The sequence below is a fragment of the Desmodus rotundus genome, chromosome X, assembly GCF_022682495.2.
Source record: "Desmodus rotundus isolate HL8 chromosome X, HLdesRot8A.1, whole genome shotgun sequence".
Taxonomy (NCBI): Eukaryota; Metazoa; Chordata; class Mammalia; order Chiroptera; family Phyllostomidae; genus Desmodus; species Desmodus rotundus.
Genome location: NC_071400.1, coordinates 73,370,274 through 73,388,916, shown reverse-complemented (window position 1 = coordinate 73,388,916; position 18,643 = coordinate 73,370,274). Strand labels below are relative to the sequence as shown.

The 18,643-nt window shown below is 36.8% G+C and overlaps 1 protein-coding gene across 2 annotated transcripts in view; it reads left to right on the top strand.

The window, feature by feature from the left end:
* Positions 1-18,643, top strand: part of USP9X (ubiquitin specific peptidase 9 X-linked) — a 408,004-nt gene that overhangs the window by 42,438 nt on the left and 346,923 nt on the right. For both annotated transcript variants that reach the window (XM_053917035.1, XM_053917034.1), the window contains exon 2: positions 7,984-8,108. The gene's annotated coding sequence lies outside the window, so the exon portion shown is untranslated. The remainder of the gene's footprint in view (positions 1-7,983; positions 8,109-18,643) is intronic.

Below are 18,643 nucleotides of genomic sequence, written 5' to 3'. Positions count from 1 at the left end.
TCTTAGAACTTGACTCTGAGTGAGCTGCAGATGTGCTGAAGGTTTGGAGGAGTGGTATCATCTGACTTTTGTTTTACTAGGCTCACTCTGACTGCTATAGTGAAAACAGAATGAATTGAGAGGTCTTCCTTTTAAGATTAGAGAAATAATGACTTCTTTACAAGCATACTGATGGAATAGTCAATAAAGAGGGGAAAATCAATTATGCAAAAGAGAGTGGAGAATTATAACTTACCAGCAACTTAGTAAAGATACCTAGCTAACCAGTCTTCTTAAGAAATCCAAATGTATCTAACATACTATATCATTTACTTAATTTATTGTATGTGTTCTACCTCCTACCACTAAAATGCAAGCTCTATGAGGGCAGAGACTTTTGTTTGCTTATGTATGTGAAGCACAGACTATTACCTGGAACATAGTAGGTGCTCAAAAAATTCTTGCTGCATAAACACTTTTATGGGCATAAAGGAGTAAAAGGTCCATCACATAAGCATAAGCACTTGGAGTGTGGGGCAGCTCTTGGGGATGATGGGAAGAGATGGTACCAAATGAAATACAGAGAGAAATGCCAATTCAGCCATTAGTTATGATACTATCCTATGGGGACACAGAAATCCATTGTCCTTCTTTGCTTCAGGTTTTATGGTTAGTTTTGAAATTTTTTTGCATCCAGACTAAAATGCAGGGAAAGCTTTCCATCCTCTGTCATGATTACTTAAAATACATACTTGAAAAATATAGTTTGAAGTACTACTAGAACCTTTCATCTAGGGCCTACCAGGCCACTGATTCTCGTATTAGGCCATATAATTTCCTAAAGCATCCCCAACCCTGAGGTACTCACATCCACCATGTGAAGATCACTACTAAAGATTAAATTTTTTTATTTTCTTAAAGACCATTTTTAAGGAAGCATTTAAAATTCATTCATTTGGCCAGCCATAGAAGTCAGTTCTCTCAGTTTTTAAATACTGTATCTGAGTATTCTCTGTGGCAGTAACCACGGCCTAGGGAGAAGTGCTACTGCTCTGGGACACTGAGCCTCTTGTCCAGAGCATTTAAGTAAATACAAGGTTTTCTTCTCTAGTTTGGAAAACTTAAGAAAGACCATATTCTCTATAACACAAATTATAATTTCTGACACAAGAGCACCTTATTCTAAAACAATTCAGCTTAAATTGCTGTTTAAAGACTGAACCTCATACTACTTTGAGCTTAAATGTTCATTGCTCTGCTAATAAACTGGACATTGTTATAATTGATAAATAAATACATCTCTCTGTGACAGAGAATAACACGTGCTTTTCCTGTCCTCAAAGAAATAGTTGTCATCGTCATAACTGAATTCATTGAATCCATTATGTCACACAAGGGTGCCATTTTCATTAAGGGAGTTACTACAGTAAATAATTTGTAAGTAGAATAGATAGAAGCCATATCTTTTAAAAAGATTTCTTGATCTCTGTATGTTAGGGAAAAGTCAATCCTTGATCTCTCTTGTGACAGAGATGAACTTGTCTGATAAGTAATTGGTTTTTCTTAATTAATATACAATATTATTGACATTTTATATGCATGCACTTCTGTGAGTTCTAACACAGCTGTAGATTTGTGTAACCACCACTGCAGTTAGGATACAGAACAGTGATACCACATACCCCATCCCAGACTCCCTTGTGCCAATCTCCATGCGTCAGCAAACTACACCCAAGACAAAACTGGTCTATTTTTTTAGGGCCCAGAAACTAAAAATGGATTTTAAATATTTAAAGTGTTGGGAAAAGAACAAAAGCAACAAACAAAAATAAAGAAGAATATGCAAAACAGACTATGTATGGCCCACAAAGCCTAAAATATTTACTATTGGCCCTCTGCAGAAAACATTTGCTGACTCTCTGTTTTACATTTATGCCCTTGCCGTACCCCAACCCTTGGAAACTGCTAATCTGTTATCTGTCACTATAGTTTTGTGTTTTGGAATTATACGGCATATAGCATGTTGAGACTTCAGAGCACAATTCCTTTGATACTCATGTTTTTGTGTTTGTCAATAGTTCTTTCCTTTTTATTGCCAAGTACATTTCCATTCTATGGATGTACCATCATTCATTTATTCATTCACTTGCTGAAGGACATTGGGTTGTTTCCAGTTTTTGGCACTTAGGAATAGAGTTGTTATGAACACTCATGTACAGACTTTCCGGTGAATATGTTTCTATTTCTCTAGGAAAATACCTAGGAGTGGGACTGCTGGGTCATATGGTAAATGTACATTTAACTTTATTTTAAAAATGTCAAACTGTTTTCAAAGTGGCTGTACCAGTTTGCATTCCAACCAGTAATGAGAGTTTCAGTTGCTCTGCATCCTTGTTGGTACTCGGTATTGTCAGTATTTTTTATTGTAGTTATTCTAATAGGTGTGCAGTGGTATTTCCTTGAGATTTTCATTTGCATTTCCCATACAGCTAATAATTTTGAACATACTTTTGTATGCTTATTTGCCATCTGAATATTCTCTTTGTTGAAGTGTTCAAATATTTTGCTACTAAAAAAACCTTTTTATTATGAAATAACTAAACTCAAGGAAGTTGCAAAGATAGTATAAAGAGGTGCCATGTACCCTTTATCCAGTTTCCCCCAATGGTTACATCATACATAACCATAGTATAATATCAAAACGAGGAATTGACATTGACATAATGTGTATATAGTTCTATGCTATACTGTGATTTGTGAACATTTATGTAATGACCACCTCAAGCAAGATGCAGAACTATTTCATTACTACAGATATCTCCCACGTACTATCCCTCTACAGTCATAGCCACATACCTCCCCTAACCATTCATAACCCCTGGTAACCAGTAATTTTTTTCCATCTCTATACTTTTATCATATTGAGAATGCTATATAAATGAAATCATACAGTATGTGACAGTTTGAGATTGGCTTTTTTTCCCCCACTCAGCATAATACCCTCAAGATCAATCCAAGTTGTTGCATTTATTGATAGGTCATTGCTTTATATTAGTAAGTAATTATTCCATGGAATAGATGCACCACAGTATGTTTACCCATTCAACTGTTGAGGGACATTTGGTTGTTTGAAGTTTTGGCTGTTTGCAAACAACATTGCAATGATCAGTTGTGTACAGGTTTGTGTGGATACAAATTTTAATTTCTATGATAAATACCCAGGAATGTGATTGCTGGGTTATAGTTTAAGTTTTTGCTTATTTAAAAAATTGGGTTGTTTTCATATTGTTTAGTTTTGAGAGTTCTTTATATATCCTGGATACAAGTCCTTTTTTTTAAATGGATTATACTTATGATGTGTTCTCTAATAAATCCTTGCCTCATTACTGATAACAATGATTTTCCTCTGTTCTTCTTTCTAACAGGTTTACAGTTTTATGTTTTACATTTATATATGGGATCCACTTTGAATTAATTTTTTTGGAAAGTATGAGACTTAGGTAAAGGTTCACTTTTTGTATATGGATATCCAGTTGGGGTTTTTTTGGGGGTTTTTTAGCTTTAATCTAAATGTTATGTCACATGTAGGCAAAGCCCTTATTTTGTTTGTTCATTTGTGTTGTTCTTTATATTCCACACACAAGTGAAATCATATGGTATTTGTCTTTCTCTGACTGACTTATGCCACTTAACACAATACCATCTAGGTCCATCCAGGCATCGCAAATGCTAAGATTTCATTCCTTTTTATGGCCGAGTAATACTCCATTGTATATATGTACAACTTTTTAATTCACCTGTCTATTAATGGGTACTTGGGTTGCTTCCATATGTTGGCTATTATAAATGCTCCAATGAACATAGGAGTGCATATATTCTCTTGAATTAGTGTTTTGGGTTTCTTCAGCTATATACCCAGAAGTGGTGTTGCTGGGTCATATGGTAGTTCTATTTTTAATTTTTTGAGGAACTTCCATACCACAGTGGCTGCACCAATCTGCATTCCCACCAACAGTGCATGAAGGTTTCCTTTTCTCCACATCCTTGCTAACACTTGCTGTTTGTTCATTTATTGATGATAGCCATTCTGAGATGTGAGGTGGTATCTTACTGTGGTTGTAATTTGCATTTCTCTTACAATTAGTGATATTGAGCATCTTTTTATATGTCAGTTGACCATCTATATGCCCTCTTTGGAGAAGTGTCTATTAAGGTCCTCTACCCATTTCTTAAATTGAATTGTTTGTTTTTTTGATGTTGAGTTGTATGAGTTCTTTATAAATTTTGGATTTTAACCCCTTATGAGATGTATCTTTGGCGAATATGTTCTCCCATTAGTAGGTTGTCTTTTCATTTTGTTGATGGTTTCCTTTGCTGTACAAAAACTTTTTAGTTTGATGTAGTCCCATTTGTTTATTTTTCTTTTGTTTCCCTTGCTCAAGGAGATATATCAGAACAAAATACTGTTAAGAGAAATGTTAGTGATTTTACTGCCTATGTTTTCTTCTAGGAGCTTTATGATTTCAAGTCTTATATTTAAGTCTTTAATTCATTTTGAGTTTATTCTTGTATATGGTGTAAGAGGTGGTCTAGTTTCATTTTTTGCATGTATCTTTTCAATTTTCCCAACACCATTTATTGAAGAGACTGTCTTTACCCTATTGTATGTTCTTGCTTCCTTTGTCAAATACTAACTGACCATATGAGTAGCCAAATGACTAAGTTCTGGCTAATGAGATATAAACAGAAATTTTGGTTGGGGATTTTGAAGAAGTTCTTTTAAAATGGGGTTGATAAATTTATGGTGACAAAAGATGATTTGACTTTGGGTGGTGGCACATGATGCAATATACAGATCATGTATTACAGAATTGTACACTTGAAATCTATATAATCTTATTAACCAAGATCACCGATAAATTTAATTAAAAAATAAAATTAAAAAATGCAACTAAGCCATAAAAAAGGGGTAGTTGACTTCTCTGAAAAGTGCCTTTGTTGCCCCTTCTCTTTTCCTGTTTTCTCCAGCCTATAATGCAAACAAAATGGCTAGAGTTGTATTGGCCATCTTGCAACCACAAGGTAAACGTTAGGGTGGAAGTTGTATGCTAAGAAAGGCAAAGCAGCAAGATAGGAGAGGCCTGGGACTTGGATGACTTCAAAAGAGAAAAATAACCTTCCAATTTTTTTAAGCCATCCTTTATTGAGTGTGTTTTACTACCAGATGAACACAATTCCTAAATGATGAATTCACATCCATGTGGTGGGAACCATCTTCTCCCCATCACTCGTCTTTACACGAGACCATCGTGAACCTGATGTGTAATATTTTGAACTATTAAGTTAGGATTGTGTCTAGGTCATTCTTTCCATCCACTGCCAAACATAGTGCCTGACTAAAAGTGGGGTGCTCAGTAAAAATTGAATGACCAATCAGGGGCCCCACCTTAGTCTGGATTCATAACTCTTAGCCCCATTTAGTCAGGCTAGCCATGTTCTGTAGTCATTGTGGTTCCTACTTAAAAATAGCAAGGAAACCTTGCTTCACTTTCAAGGTAGCAGAATGCAAACCAATCATGAAGGTATTTAAAGTAGTAAAAGGCTATTGAAAACAGATCAGGCCAATGGAAAAGTTAGATGATGAAGATACAAGAAGAGATTCCAGGTCTGTATTCATCTTTCTTTCCTAGTCCAGCTGTCTGTGGTATATTTCATATCTATTGTTCATTTCTCCTGCCCTTTAGAGTACAAATGCTCATCTGCTTAAACATTTGTAAAACTATCATTTAAAATAAAGTGACCTATGTAAATAGTTATCATATGTGAATAAATGATGAGTAAAGACAGGAAGAAGGAATACACATTTATGCTCAGAGGTAACACACACAAAAAATCAACAGTGGCACCCTGGCTGGTGTGGCTCAGTGGATTGAGTGCTGGTCTGTGAACCAGAGGGTTGCCGGTTCGATTCCTGGTCAGGGCACATGCCTGGGTTGCAGGCCGGGTCCCCAGTTGCAGGCATGCGAGAGGCAACCACACATTGATGTTTCTCTCCCTCTCTTTCTCCCTCCCTTCCCCTCTGTCTAAAAATAAGTAAGTAAAATCTTTTAAAAAATCAACAATGGCATTATTCTAGGTCACCAGGACAGGGGAAAACCATGAGGGAAGAGAGAGGAGTCAGATGCAGAATATGCCCAGAAAAGGTTTATAAATATAAATACTGGAGGAAGGAAGCCTTGCAAACTAGATAAGATATTTTCTTTAACTTTCCAAAATGCATTTCAAAATGACTGGAATTGCTGGCATCTAGCTCTCCCTCCAGACTGTGGGAACTGTGTTATTATCCCCATGACAAACCTACAGCCAAGGAAAATAAAATTCAGTCGGCCCTTCAAACAAGAAGGGCCTGGAGATCATGTCTGTAAGAAACAGCTTAAGTTATAGAGTGTTTGAATTTCTCATCTGCCTTTTTCTTGTGATACAAGGTCAAGAGCTTATGATCTGAACACTATGGAAGTGTGTTTCATTCCTAATTTAAAGAATATGTGGCATATGATAGAATATTCAGAGGTAGAAGGGTGTACTCATAAGAATAGAGCCAAGAGATGTCATAGATTTAGACTGTCCTTATTCTACTCCTAACTTTGCCCATCACAACTTTGCCTCCAGCATTTTATCTTTGGCTCAGCATATTTTTTATTTTATTTTTTACATCTCTTCTTTTTTTATCTTTATTTTGAAACATTTTAATCTTGCAGAAAAGTTGTAAAAATAGTATAACAAATACCCAAATACTCTTTATCTAAGGGTATACTATTTATGTAAGTTCACCAGTTGTTAACATTTTGCCAAGTTTGTTTTCGATTTAAATATATTTTTGTGTAAATATGTACATGTGTGCATCACACACACACATCCCCCTTTGTATGAAAGATCCGAGAGGTTTAAACATAAGTTTCAGACATCTTGACATTTCACCCATACATACTTCAAGCATACTTTTCTTTTTTTCACATTTTTTTATTGTTGTCCAAGTATAGTTGTCTCCATTTCCCCCTTACCACTCCCCCCACCCCAGCCATCCCCACTTCCACCCTTGATCCAACCCCCGTTTGGTTTTGTCCATGTGTCCTTTATACATGTTCCTGAACCCCCCCCTCCCCCCCCCCATTATCCCCTCCCACCTCCCCTCTGGTTACTGTCAGTTTGTTCTTAATTTCAATGTCTCTGGCTATATTTTGCTTAAAGCATATTTTTCTTAAGAAAAATATATTCTTTTACATAACTATAATACATTTAGCATACCTAGGAAAATTATCACACTCAGGAAATTTAACAGTGATGCAATACTGTTACCTAATATGCATTCTATATTCATATTTCTTTTTTAGTTTTGTTTCTTTTTTAAAATATATTTTATTGATTATGCTATTACAGTTGTCCCTTTTTTTTCTCCCCTTTTCTTCCCCTCTGCCCTGCACACCCCCACCATTGAGTATTCCCACACTTAGTTCATATCCATGGGTTGTACATATAAGTTCTTTGGCTTCTCCATTTCCTATACTATTCTTAACCTCCCCCTGTCTATGTTGTACCTACTATTTATGCTTCTTATTCCCTGTACTTTTCCCCCATTCTCCCCCCTCCCCCTCCCCACCGGTAACCCTCCCTGTGATCTCCGTTTCTGAGATTCTGTTCCTGTTCTAGTTGTTTGCTTTGTTTGTTTTTTTAGGTTCGTTTGTTGATAGTTGTGAGTTTGTTGCCATCATATTTCAGTTATACCAATAACAACAGTGTCCTTTATACTGTTTTTCTAAGATCCAGTTAAAGACCACACAGTGCATTTAGTTGGCATGTCACTTTATTTTAAAGATAATCCCTGAACTTTTTTTATCTTTCATGACATTGACATTTTTGAAGAGTCCAGGTCAACTATTTTGCATAATGCTCCTGAATTTTTTGTATTATTTCCTTATGATTAGAACCTTTATTTTTTTCCCACAGGAATACTTCATGTGTGATTTGTGTCCTGAGCACATCACATCAGAGAACACGTGATGTCATTTTGGTGACATTAAGTTTGATCATTTGGTTCAAGTGCTGTCTACCAGACCGCTCCATTTATAAAGGTACCTTTTTTCTCTTCGTAATTAGTCATTGTAATTAGTGGTTCTTTGAGGCTGCGTTAATATATTCTTCCCTAACAGTCTTTCACTCAGTGATTTTACATATATTGATGATTCTTCCCTGAAGTAATTATTACAATGGTGATTGTAAAATGTTTTCTAATTGTAACACTTTTATATTTATGAGTTAGCATTCTTCTGTAAACAACTTTCCCTGCTCCTCCTCCCTTCAGTTTTTAAAAGGCTAGTGTTGGTTTGAATTCTTTTTTACTCAATATGTTAATATCTAGTCCAATCATTATTTATTTTGATACTCAAATTGTCCCGTATTTAGCAAGTGGAAGCCCTTCCAGGCTGATTTCTATATTCCTTTTACATGACCCCTTCAATTTTTGAGTACTTCTGTATTTTCTGGCACAAAATATTCTAAGCCCTCTTCTTACTCTCCCTACTCCAGTCTAAAATCATCCACTTCTCCAAGGAACCCTGGTTCTTTTTAGTGGAATATAATCTCTAGAAAGTTCTGGTACTAGATGTGCTTATTGCTATTGAAGTGTTATCCACAGATATTTTAAACGGAAAAGAAATACCATTGAAAATGGTCATTTCAGATGGGCTGTGTAAGGATGAATTGGACAGGAATATAAAAAATAGAAGAAGAATTTTAGAAGGTAATAATTTCAATAATAGTTTTTCATTTGTATAAGATGATCAAAGTGCTATATACCTGGTAACATCAAAATTGATAATCACAGAAATACCAAAAAGCCATCTGAACATTCTCTCATCAGCATGGTATTATATATTTTCCACATATGATCTGGAATGTGATTTGCATCATTTAACATAGATTTTAAAGCCAAATTTATATTTATAGTAAAATTTTCTGCCTTGGTTCTCAACCTTATTTGCATTTACAACTATTTTCAGATTTAATTTGAGAAGAGGGGGAGAAAAAAATGAATGGAGAAAGGGGAAGGAATCACAAAGTAATTTAATTAAAGAAAATAACTGGATTCCTAGTAGTTGCATCTATCATCTGAATGAGTGTTGATATAGAGCATAGGCTTATAAAGGGTTGTCCTTAATTCTCAGGGTATCTGCATGACACAAGCTATTATTAAACTATGCAGTATTGCCCACTCTTCCTAGAACTGAGGAAAATAGGAGCTCTCATAAATTATTTTAAAACAAATACTTGTTGTATATATAACCCACATAAAGCTGAGCTGTACCATGACCCACTTGTACCATAGTGCTGTATTCAAAGAAATGTCAGTTCAGTGTTCAAGAAACAATTTCAAAAGCAATTCAATTTTTAATAAAATAATTTTTCAATTCCAAAGGAGGGTTCTATTTATATTACACAGAAAAACTGTTTTCCATATTTATCGAGGTATGATTGACAAATAAAAATCACATATATTTAAGGTGTATGTCTGAATGTTTTGATATATGTATACATTGTTGAAATAATTGCCATAATCAAGCTAATCCATTGCCTCACATAGTTACTCTCACTGTCTCACTGCATCCTAGAAAGCATGGCCCAGAAATTCCCTGAGAAAAGTCAATCGAAGACCACACATTCTCTCCTCCGACCTTCTCTCCTCCATTTGTTCACTTCCTTGCATAAGTTAGCAACACTAGATGGAAGCCAAGAACTGCTTGAACTTCCCCAAATTTTCTTGGTTCACAGAGTTTATTAATTTTTTCATGGTACTCCTAGGCCAAAATAAATACCTAAGAGTTCCATTTACTAAGTAGTTGAATCCAAACAACTTAATAGTACTTATGTCCTGACCATTTACTAGCTATTTGAAAAAATAATACACACTAATTGAGAAAAACAATATTTTTATTTCATTTTTATAAAACCACAGTTACCTACTAATGGGAAGGGAGTACTTGTCGGGCACTGCAGTTTCTCAAACCTTGGAATCTGACTGGACACCATCACACTCATTTCCACTTAGCCTGAGTGTGAAGTAGGCTATACCATGTTGGTTTGTATAAAGACACTGTGAAGTTTGCACAATGACAAAATCATATAACGACACATTTCTCAGAACGTATCCCTGTCATTAAGCGACACATGACTGTAGTGAGTCCCGGAATGAAAAAAAGCCAGGTTTGAATCCTAACTCTGCAACCCACTTTGTGATCTTGAAAAAGTTAATCAGTGTCTCGATTTTCTTTTATGTAACTAGAGATAATTATAGTAGCTACCTTAAGAATTGTTGTATTTAGTGAGGTGATTGCCCCAGAAGATTTAGTTCAGGACTTGGCACATAATAAATGCTCGCTAACTGGTAGTTATTATCATTAAATGCCAAAATGAGTAGTAAAGATAATAAATGCTATGAGGTGTCTCTGGAGCATGGGGCACTTAAGCTGATTCTTTGAAAGTTGCAGAGGGTTTGAATAGACAGAGGGTTGAGGAAGTGCAAGAGGACTTTCCAGGTAGGAGGGGAAAGATCTTTAAAATTTAAAAGATCATCCCCAAACAGCAGTTGATTTTAATTTTAATTTGTATTTTTAAAAAGGTCCAACTGCCTTTTTTTGGTCCAACTGCCTTTTAGAAGCATCATTATTTAAAATTTAATTTGCTCTACTCATTACCTTTTGCAGAATACTTTATTATGAATAGCATGTTTTATTATGCATATAAAAAATATTTCAAATCAAATTCCATGTTCTCTATCTTTAAGGCCCCCGCTGGCTTATCCTTCCTTTATAGTTATTTCTGTAGTTGCTACTTTGCATTTTAATTTCACTCTGCCTTTTATTTATTTGCACCTATTACCAGAATGCTTTTTAAAACTAAATAGTTTTTGGTGTTTCCTGTTCCGTATTTGATGAGTGTTTATTACTGTAATTCATTGTTCACGAAAATATACCATATCCCACATCAATCACTGTACTCCATTATCCATGGGGTGTAAACCATTTCACAGTCATTAAATAAATGTGTTATTTGGGAATTAAATCAATGGAAAGAAAGGGTAAAGGCATCCAAAGATGGTAGGAGCTAAGAGAGTCAGTGATGAGACTTATAAGGAGCACCCTTCTCCCAGCAAGCATAAAAAAGCCTCAGACTTGCCCTTCCTGTGCCTCTCACTCTGTCCCTCAGTCCACTAAATCTAGTAAAAACTTGCATTAATCTCTCTTTCAGGCTGGAGTTTGAGGGTGGTTGAACAAACATCTATGGAGCATATTGTCTTAGGCTGTGTTGTCTAAGAAGACCTTTAGTCAAGAATTTCAGTGTCAATTGTTTATTTGGGAGGTGAATCTAGAAAATACCAGTGGGGTAATGGGGTCATGAGACAGGAAGGGAAGGAAGCCAATAACAAAGAGCATGTTATTGTCAAGAAGTGTACAGCAGAGGCGGAAAACTTGGAAAGAAAAGAGCAGTGATCCCTTCCACCGAGAACGTGCTTTTTTCCAAGGAGCTGCAGTTGTGTGGATGCGGGTAGACTTTTTACACGGGGACAAGTTCTTCCAGCATTTTTACCTGCACGTTAGGAGACAGTCGGGCGCATCGGTCCTTTCAGCAGAAACTGCCTTAGGCACTTAACCTTTCGTGGCTCAGGCACCCCAAGACAAAAAAAAAAAAAAAATGGCCCAAATGAAAGAACAGCTCAAAGCTCCAGAAAAAATACAGCTAAGCGATGAAGAGATAGCCAACCTATCAGATGCACAGTTCAAAACACTGGTTATCAGGATGCTCACAGAATTGGTTGAATTTGGTCGCAAATTAGATGAAAAAATGAAGGCTATGCTAAGAGAAACAAAGGAAAATGTACAGGGAACCAACAGTGACAGGAAGGAAACTGGGACTCAAATCAACGGTGTGGACCAGAAGGAAGAAAGAAACATCCAACCAGAAAAGAATGAAGAAACAAGAATTCGGAAAATTGAGGAGAGGCTTAGGAACCTCCAGGACATCTTTAAACATTCCAACATCCTCATCATAGGGGTACCAGAAGGAGAAGAGGAAGAGCAACAAATTGAAAACTTATTTGAACAAATAATGAAGGAGAACTTCCCCAATCTGATGAAGGAAATAGACTTCCAGGAAGTCCAGGAAGCTCAGAGAGTCTCAAAGAAGTTGGACCCAAGGAAGCACACACCAAGGCACATCATAATTACATTACCCAAAATTAAAGATAAGGGGAGAATCTTAAAAGCCACAAGAGACAAGGGGACAGTTACCTACAAAGGAGTTCCCATAGGACTGTCAGCTGCTTTCTTAAAAGAAACTTTGCAGGCAAGAAGGGGCAGGAAAGGAGTATTCCAAGTCATGAAAGGCAAGGACCTACATCCAAGATTGCTCTATCCAGCAAAGCTTTCGTTTAGAATGAAAGGGCAGATAAAGTGCTTCCCAGATAAGGTCAAGTTCAAGGAGTTCATCATCACCAAGCCCTTATTATATGAAATGTTGAAGGGATTTATCTAAGAAAAAGAAGATAAAAAATATGAACAGTAAAAATGACAGCAAACTGACAGTTATTAACAACCACACCTAAAACAAAAACAAAAGCAAACTAAGCAAACAACTAGAACAGGAAAGAATCACAGAAATGGAGATCACATGGAAGGTTATCAGCAGGGGAGTGGGAGGGGGAGAGAGGGTGGAAAGGTACAGAGAATAAGTAGCATAAATGGTAGATAGAAAATAGACAGGGGGAGGTTAAGAATAGTATAGGAAATGTAGAAGCCAAAGAACTTATCTGTATGACCCATGGACATGAACTAAAGGGGGGGAATGTGGGTGGGAGGGGGTGTGCAGGGCGGAGGGGAATAGACGGGGGAAAATGGGACAACTAATAGCATAATCAATAAAATATACTATTTAAAAGAAAAGTGTACAGCATCATTCACTCATTTAAAATATTAAAAATAATAAATGCTTACTAGAGAAATTCCAGAAAAGATGTATATACAGAGATTATATATATATATATACACACACACTCTTATAACAGAAATATAATTATATATAATAATTATATAATATATAATTGTATATAATTATATTCTATATAATTAACATTATCTATTATAATTATATAATATATATTATATAATTGTTATATATAATATATACATATATAATATGGTTATATATAATATGATAATTATTTATATATGTATAAAATACTACATGACGTAAATGTCAAGAACTGTGAAGGGTCTGAGGTTTTGCCCTACTTGCAAGCTAACAAGTTAGCCTGCCACAGATTCATAGATGCTGGCAGAAGAGGGGAGACTCCTGGATTAGAGGGAAAGGAATGTATCATTCATGACATAACACGTACCTGTCATGTCTCACAGGGTGATGGAGAATGGTACAGGTGGATACAGCACATGCAGTATTTATAATCCAATTCCCATCCCTCATTCACTGGGGCTGCTCCTGGGAGCATTAACTCTGTGGCACTTCTGGTCCATAGATCATTGTGCCACACCCAGCTGCTGGAGCCAGTCCTGTCTAAAATGTAGAGTTGGCTTTGATTGTCAACCTCCCCTTCTCGAAACTTTCCTAAGGCGACTCTGTCTCTATCTTCTCTAGGAGAAGACAAGTCCACATCTTTACGTGTCTTGATCTCTTTTTTTACTTCCAGTGAAGTCTACCTTTTTAAACTCTTTATTTGCACTAGGGAGGAAAGGCCTAGGAGCAGTTGCATTAACATTGGAACTGCGAAAGATGTCCTAAAACTCAAGTGCACCCTCTCTGGGGAGACTTCATATATCAGATGGCAAATGGAGGAGGCTGTGGAATGAAAGGAAAATGCCCACTTGATGAAGACTGGGATTTCCTGGATGATCCTCAGGTGGCCCAGGAAGGTTGATGCCCTGCTCAGAGTACAGCCTCCTAGGCCTTAGGAAGAAGAGATCCCACTGATATTCCTCTAGCCTCCTACCATTCCCTCTGACTCAGCTCTATACTAAATCACTTTGATTTCTTGGTAACATCCACAGGGTCCAAAAAATCTTCCTACATTTACATTTTGTCCATTTTCTTCTTCCTCCTCTCCCTAAATGATAGATCACTGGATTGAAAACAAAAATCACTTGTTTCCGAGAGCTGGGTCACAGCATGGCCAAAGTACAGAGGCTCCATTCTTCCTTCATCCCAGAGCACTCTAAGAGGCCCTGCCCCGCTTCTCCCACAATTCCCAGACAGCCACGCCAAAGGATAGACACCTCAGCGTAGCTTATAGATTTGTGGTCAGCTAGCACCACCCTCCAGGCCAGGGAGCAGCATGGGATAGGGGGACCTGAAGTCCATAAAAAGCAAACAGCTTCCTGAGACTTTAATCTACAAGTCCAAAGTTAACACTGTGGTACACACTGCTGAGTCCGGTGTCTTTCCACTCTTGCTGAGACCTATCCGAATTTCACTCTTCCTACATTTATTTTTATTTTCTCCGGGTTTCCTCTGGGCAAATGAAATGGCACCTAGCACCTTGCTATTATTAATATTGTTACCGTACTCTATGACTGTTTAGGAAGGATCTCATGGTTTCAGAAATATGTCCTTATGACATTTATGTTTCTCCGACTTGCATTAGTTATATGTGGACATTTCTAATAATCTCTACTAGACTGTTAGGGGTGAAGTCTTATGCATCTTTATATCCCAGACAGTACTCTGCTCTGAATTTTATAAGTGTTCAATTAATGTTCATTTATTTAGTTGAATATACATTTTTCAAATGAGGTTTTAGGGAGAATAAGAGTGTTCCAAGACTAGTATATTAGTCAATTTCCAGCCAAGAACATATAAACTACTCTAGATATTTCAAGCAGAGAGGGCTTTAATGCAGGGGATTGGTTACAAAGGTGTTGAAAGGGTTACAGGAGTAAAAGAGATTGGTCTGATTCAAAGAGTAGGAAACTGCTGCTATTCCAGGGGGAGAGTGTATTGGCCAGATATGGGGAAGCTGCTACCACCCAGGGACTGAAGCTCACTAGCCCATACTTAGTATTGATACTTCCAAGACCACTGCTGCCACGGCTACTCCACAAAGAATGGCTTCTCCCTTGTCACTGTCTTCTAATATGATGTGACTGCCTCCTGTTTTCAGAACCCAACCAGAACTCAGCTGGCCCTTGCTGAGGAATGTGTATGGGAAATGTGCTTTGTAGGCTTTGAGCCCTGGGGGTAACAGAGAAGCTGAGCATGGAGCCAAAGGGTAACAGACAACATCTGGGATAGATGATTGGGACAGGGTTGATTTCACTGCCACCCCTGCAGTAGACAAAGTCTGTAGGAGAGGAGTTAATCTCTATACCAGAAATTCACAGCAGTCCCACTTCTGGGTATGAGGAAGTGTCTAGCTGCTTTCAGTCCTGACTCCCTTGAAATAACAGAGCCAGGTACAGAGGCAAAATTCCCTAGTTCAGACAACAGTCAGTGATGCCTCCCTCACATAAGAGCCTGGGATGCCAGGTGAGTCATCATCCCTTTCCTCAGAAGTTCATCTCTTCAATTAAGAGGCAGGAAGAAAAGTGACAGATGGAAATACAGCAGGTGCAGCAATCCCAACCTGTTGAGAGTATAAGTTCAAACCATTTAGGAATTTGGACCTTAGTGGTTTTTTACTTTGCCCTCTTTCTACCATCTCTGAGATTGAGAAGATTGGCATTTATTGAGTAAATCTGGGCTGTGGAGAAAGCAAGATCTGATCCCACACAGATTTATTGACCAGATTGATCTACTCTGGATGTCTCCAGATAACTGTTAGTGCCTTCCTTGGCGCTGCTTGAATGGTCATGGCTTTGTGGAACCAATTCTCTCTTGCTAAGGCTAGGACAGGGAAAGCAGAACTACATATGGTTGCCATGACATTGCCAGCAGAGGTGGTTTCCCCTTCCTGTCCCTGCCTGATGCCCCAGGCTTAACCTCAGGCTATAGAAGCCAAAGAGATCATGACAGGGATCGGAGAAGTACACGACCAAGACAGCCCTTTTTGTCTTTGGCACATGCCATCTTTGAAATAAATAAATGAGAAGGGATATTAACGCTTCCCCACCTAACCAAAGATATCCCACTCTGGCTTGTCATGAGAGAAAAAAAGATGCATACATTTGTTTGGCAGCGTCTTAGTCTACCTGGAATTCATTTTTGTGTGTGGTGGAAGGTAGGAGTTCAGTTTCTTTTTTTTTCTTTTTACACACAGATATCCAATGGTCTCAGACCATTTATTGTAAAGTGCATTCTTTCTCACTGATATAGAATACTACCTCTTCTAGATAAAAGGTCCATGATTGTGTAGACCTAGTTCTAGGCTTTCTGTTCTGTTCCATTGGTCTCTTTGTAGTACAATAACATACTACCTTAATTACTGTAACTTTATATTGACTTTTTATCTGTCAAGGCAGTTCTCCTTGCTTTGTTTATTCAGGAGTAATTTAAGTATTCTTGTCCATTTGCATTTTTATATACATTTTGGGATCAGCTTCTCAGATTCTATAAAAAATTTCTTGGGGTTTTAATTGGGTTTGCATCAGATTTATAGATAATTTGGGTAAGAAGTGGAATCTTTACAATATTAGTCTTCTAATCCAGGAACATGATAGACTTCTCAATTCATTTAGATCTTCAATATCTCCTAATAAAATTTTATATTTTTTTCTACAAAAACCCCAAAATATTCTATTTTCTTTAATGTTCCCTGAGGTAAAGGTATACTTCTGGTTCACCTTTATATTAAAGGTACAGATTCTTTGGGTGGGGCCTCCATATTGTTTAACTCCAGAAAATTCACATTTTCAGTGAACATGCTGTAGGCTACAGTGTGAACGGAGGTGCCCGCTGTAGTTGGGCAACATGTTGGCCCTTCCTCTAGGGTCCCAGCATTATAGGAAAAGGGTTTCCTATTAAATTTTCTACCTTGAATGTACCCTGAGCATAGTCTCCTGTTCCCTATACTCCTTGAGACAAGGAGTTCAAAGAATTGATTGATGTTACTGTAACAGAACTCTTCCATTACTACTATATATATGAATAAATTTTCTCAATGTCCGCATCTATAAAAATTAAAAATGGGAACATAATTGCTGTTGAACTTGTCTCATTTTTGCAATAAATACTAGTCATCAGTGGATACATAGACTATTAAGAAAAAGTCCATCCAACTTAATAGATAATGTGTTTTAAATAAAGGTTTAATTATTAATTTTTAAATCTGTAATAAATTTATGTTGTTTAGATCAGTTGGGTACTACTTATAATGATAATTTAATCTAGAAGAACACTTATTTAATATCTAGAGCCTTTTGGTCACAGAAACACTTCAATTTAAATATATCTATATTGGTATACATAAATATACATATGGTTTTTTCCATCTTTATTGAGATACATATATATATATGCATATATTTCATTTCAGGAAAGTGTGGTAGGATGATTAATAAAACATTTTTAAAACCTAAAAGTATATCACATTAGTATAACATTTTGCAGGGAGAGTAAAATGGAATTATGACACCTAAGAGAAAGAAACAATGCAGTATATCCAGCTGGTAGAGAACCTATTCAAGTTTGTTTTTTTTTTAATGGACAATGGTGGATACTAAAACACTAAAGAATTTAGAGTCCATTGGATGCATTTGAAAAAGTGATGTACATTTTACTTTAAAATGTCAATTTAAATAACAGGTTGGAAATTATATCCTATGATGGAAATTGCTGGCTTTTCACCAAAATCTATTTTCTCCATTATTGTAACTGAGATATATTCTTTTGTTTTGTTTTGGGGAGGTACCAAAAGTCATACTCTGAGTCTAAGCCTATCTTTGCCAGCAATTTATTTAGCACAGGTTCACTGTGGGAATTATAATAATTTCACAAGCCAATTGCATACAGAATAATATCTCTTAATAAGCCAAATAAAAAATAACATAGTCCAAACAAATAACAGAATAATCACGCCATTGTTCCAGGCAAGGGGAAATGAAGGAATAAAGTACAAATTTAATATGAGATGTACCTTTTTATACAAAGAGGCACTCCAGAATGATGTGGCCAACCTAGAGCTGATTTCCAGCTGCCAGAACGAAAGTGAATTCCCTTGTTGCCAGGCTGTTGCTAGGCTGTTGCTAGGGAACGAAGACTCCAGTGTTAGTGAACAAGCCGAGCTGCACTGAGGGTTATTACTCCAGAAACTCCTGCACGATTTAATACCATTACTGACCAGTGTCACCTTGACCATGGTGGGTGCAAATGTCTCAAGCATCTTCAGAGAGTTTTTAGGTTAGTTGAAGAGTCACCTCATGCAAATCAAAACACTCAAATAGTCCTCACAAACTGTCAGTATTTGTTGTGTAAATGTCCCCTTGCCATGGTTGCTTCTTCACATGTTCTTAGTAATAAGCCCCTAGCAGGGCCCCTCAGCAGCTGGACTGCTGAGTACTTAACAACTGCAACAGATGTAGAATGATGGTATGACTGCCTTCATTCTTACATCAAAGCGACTTTTTTCCCTTTGTCATAAACAAGTAGATTAAAACAACTTCATGTAAGT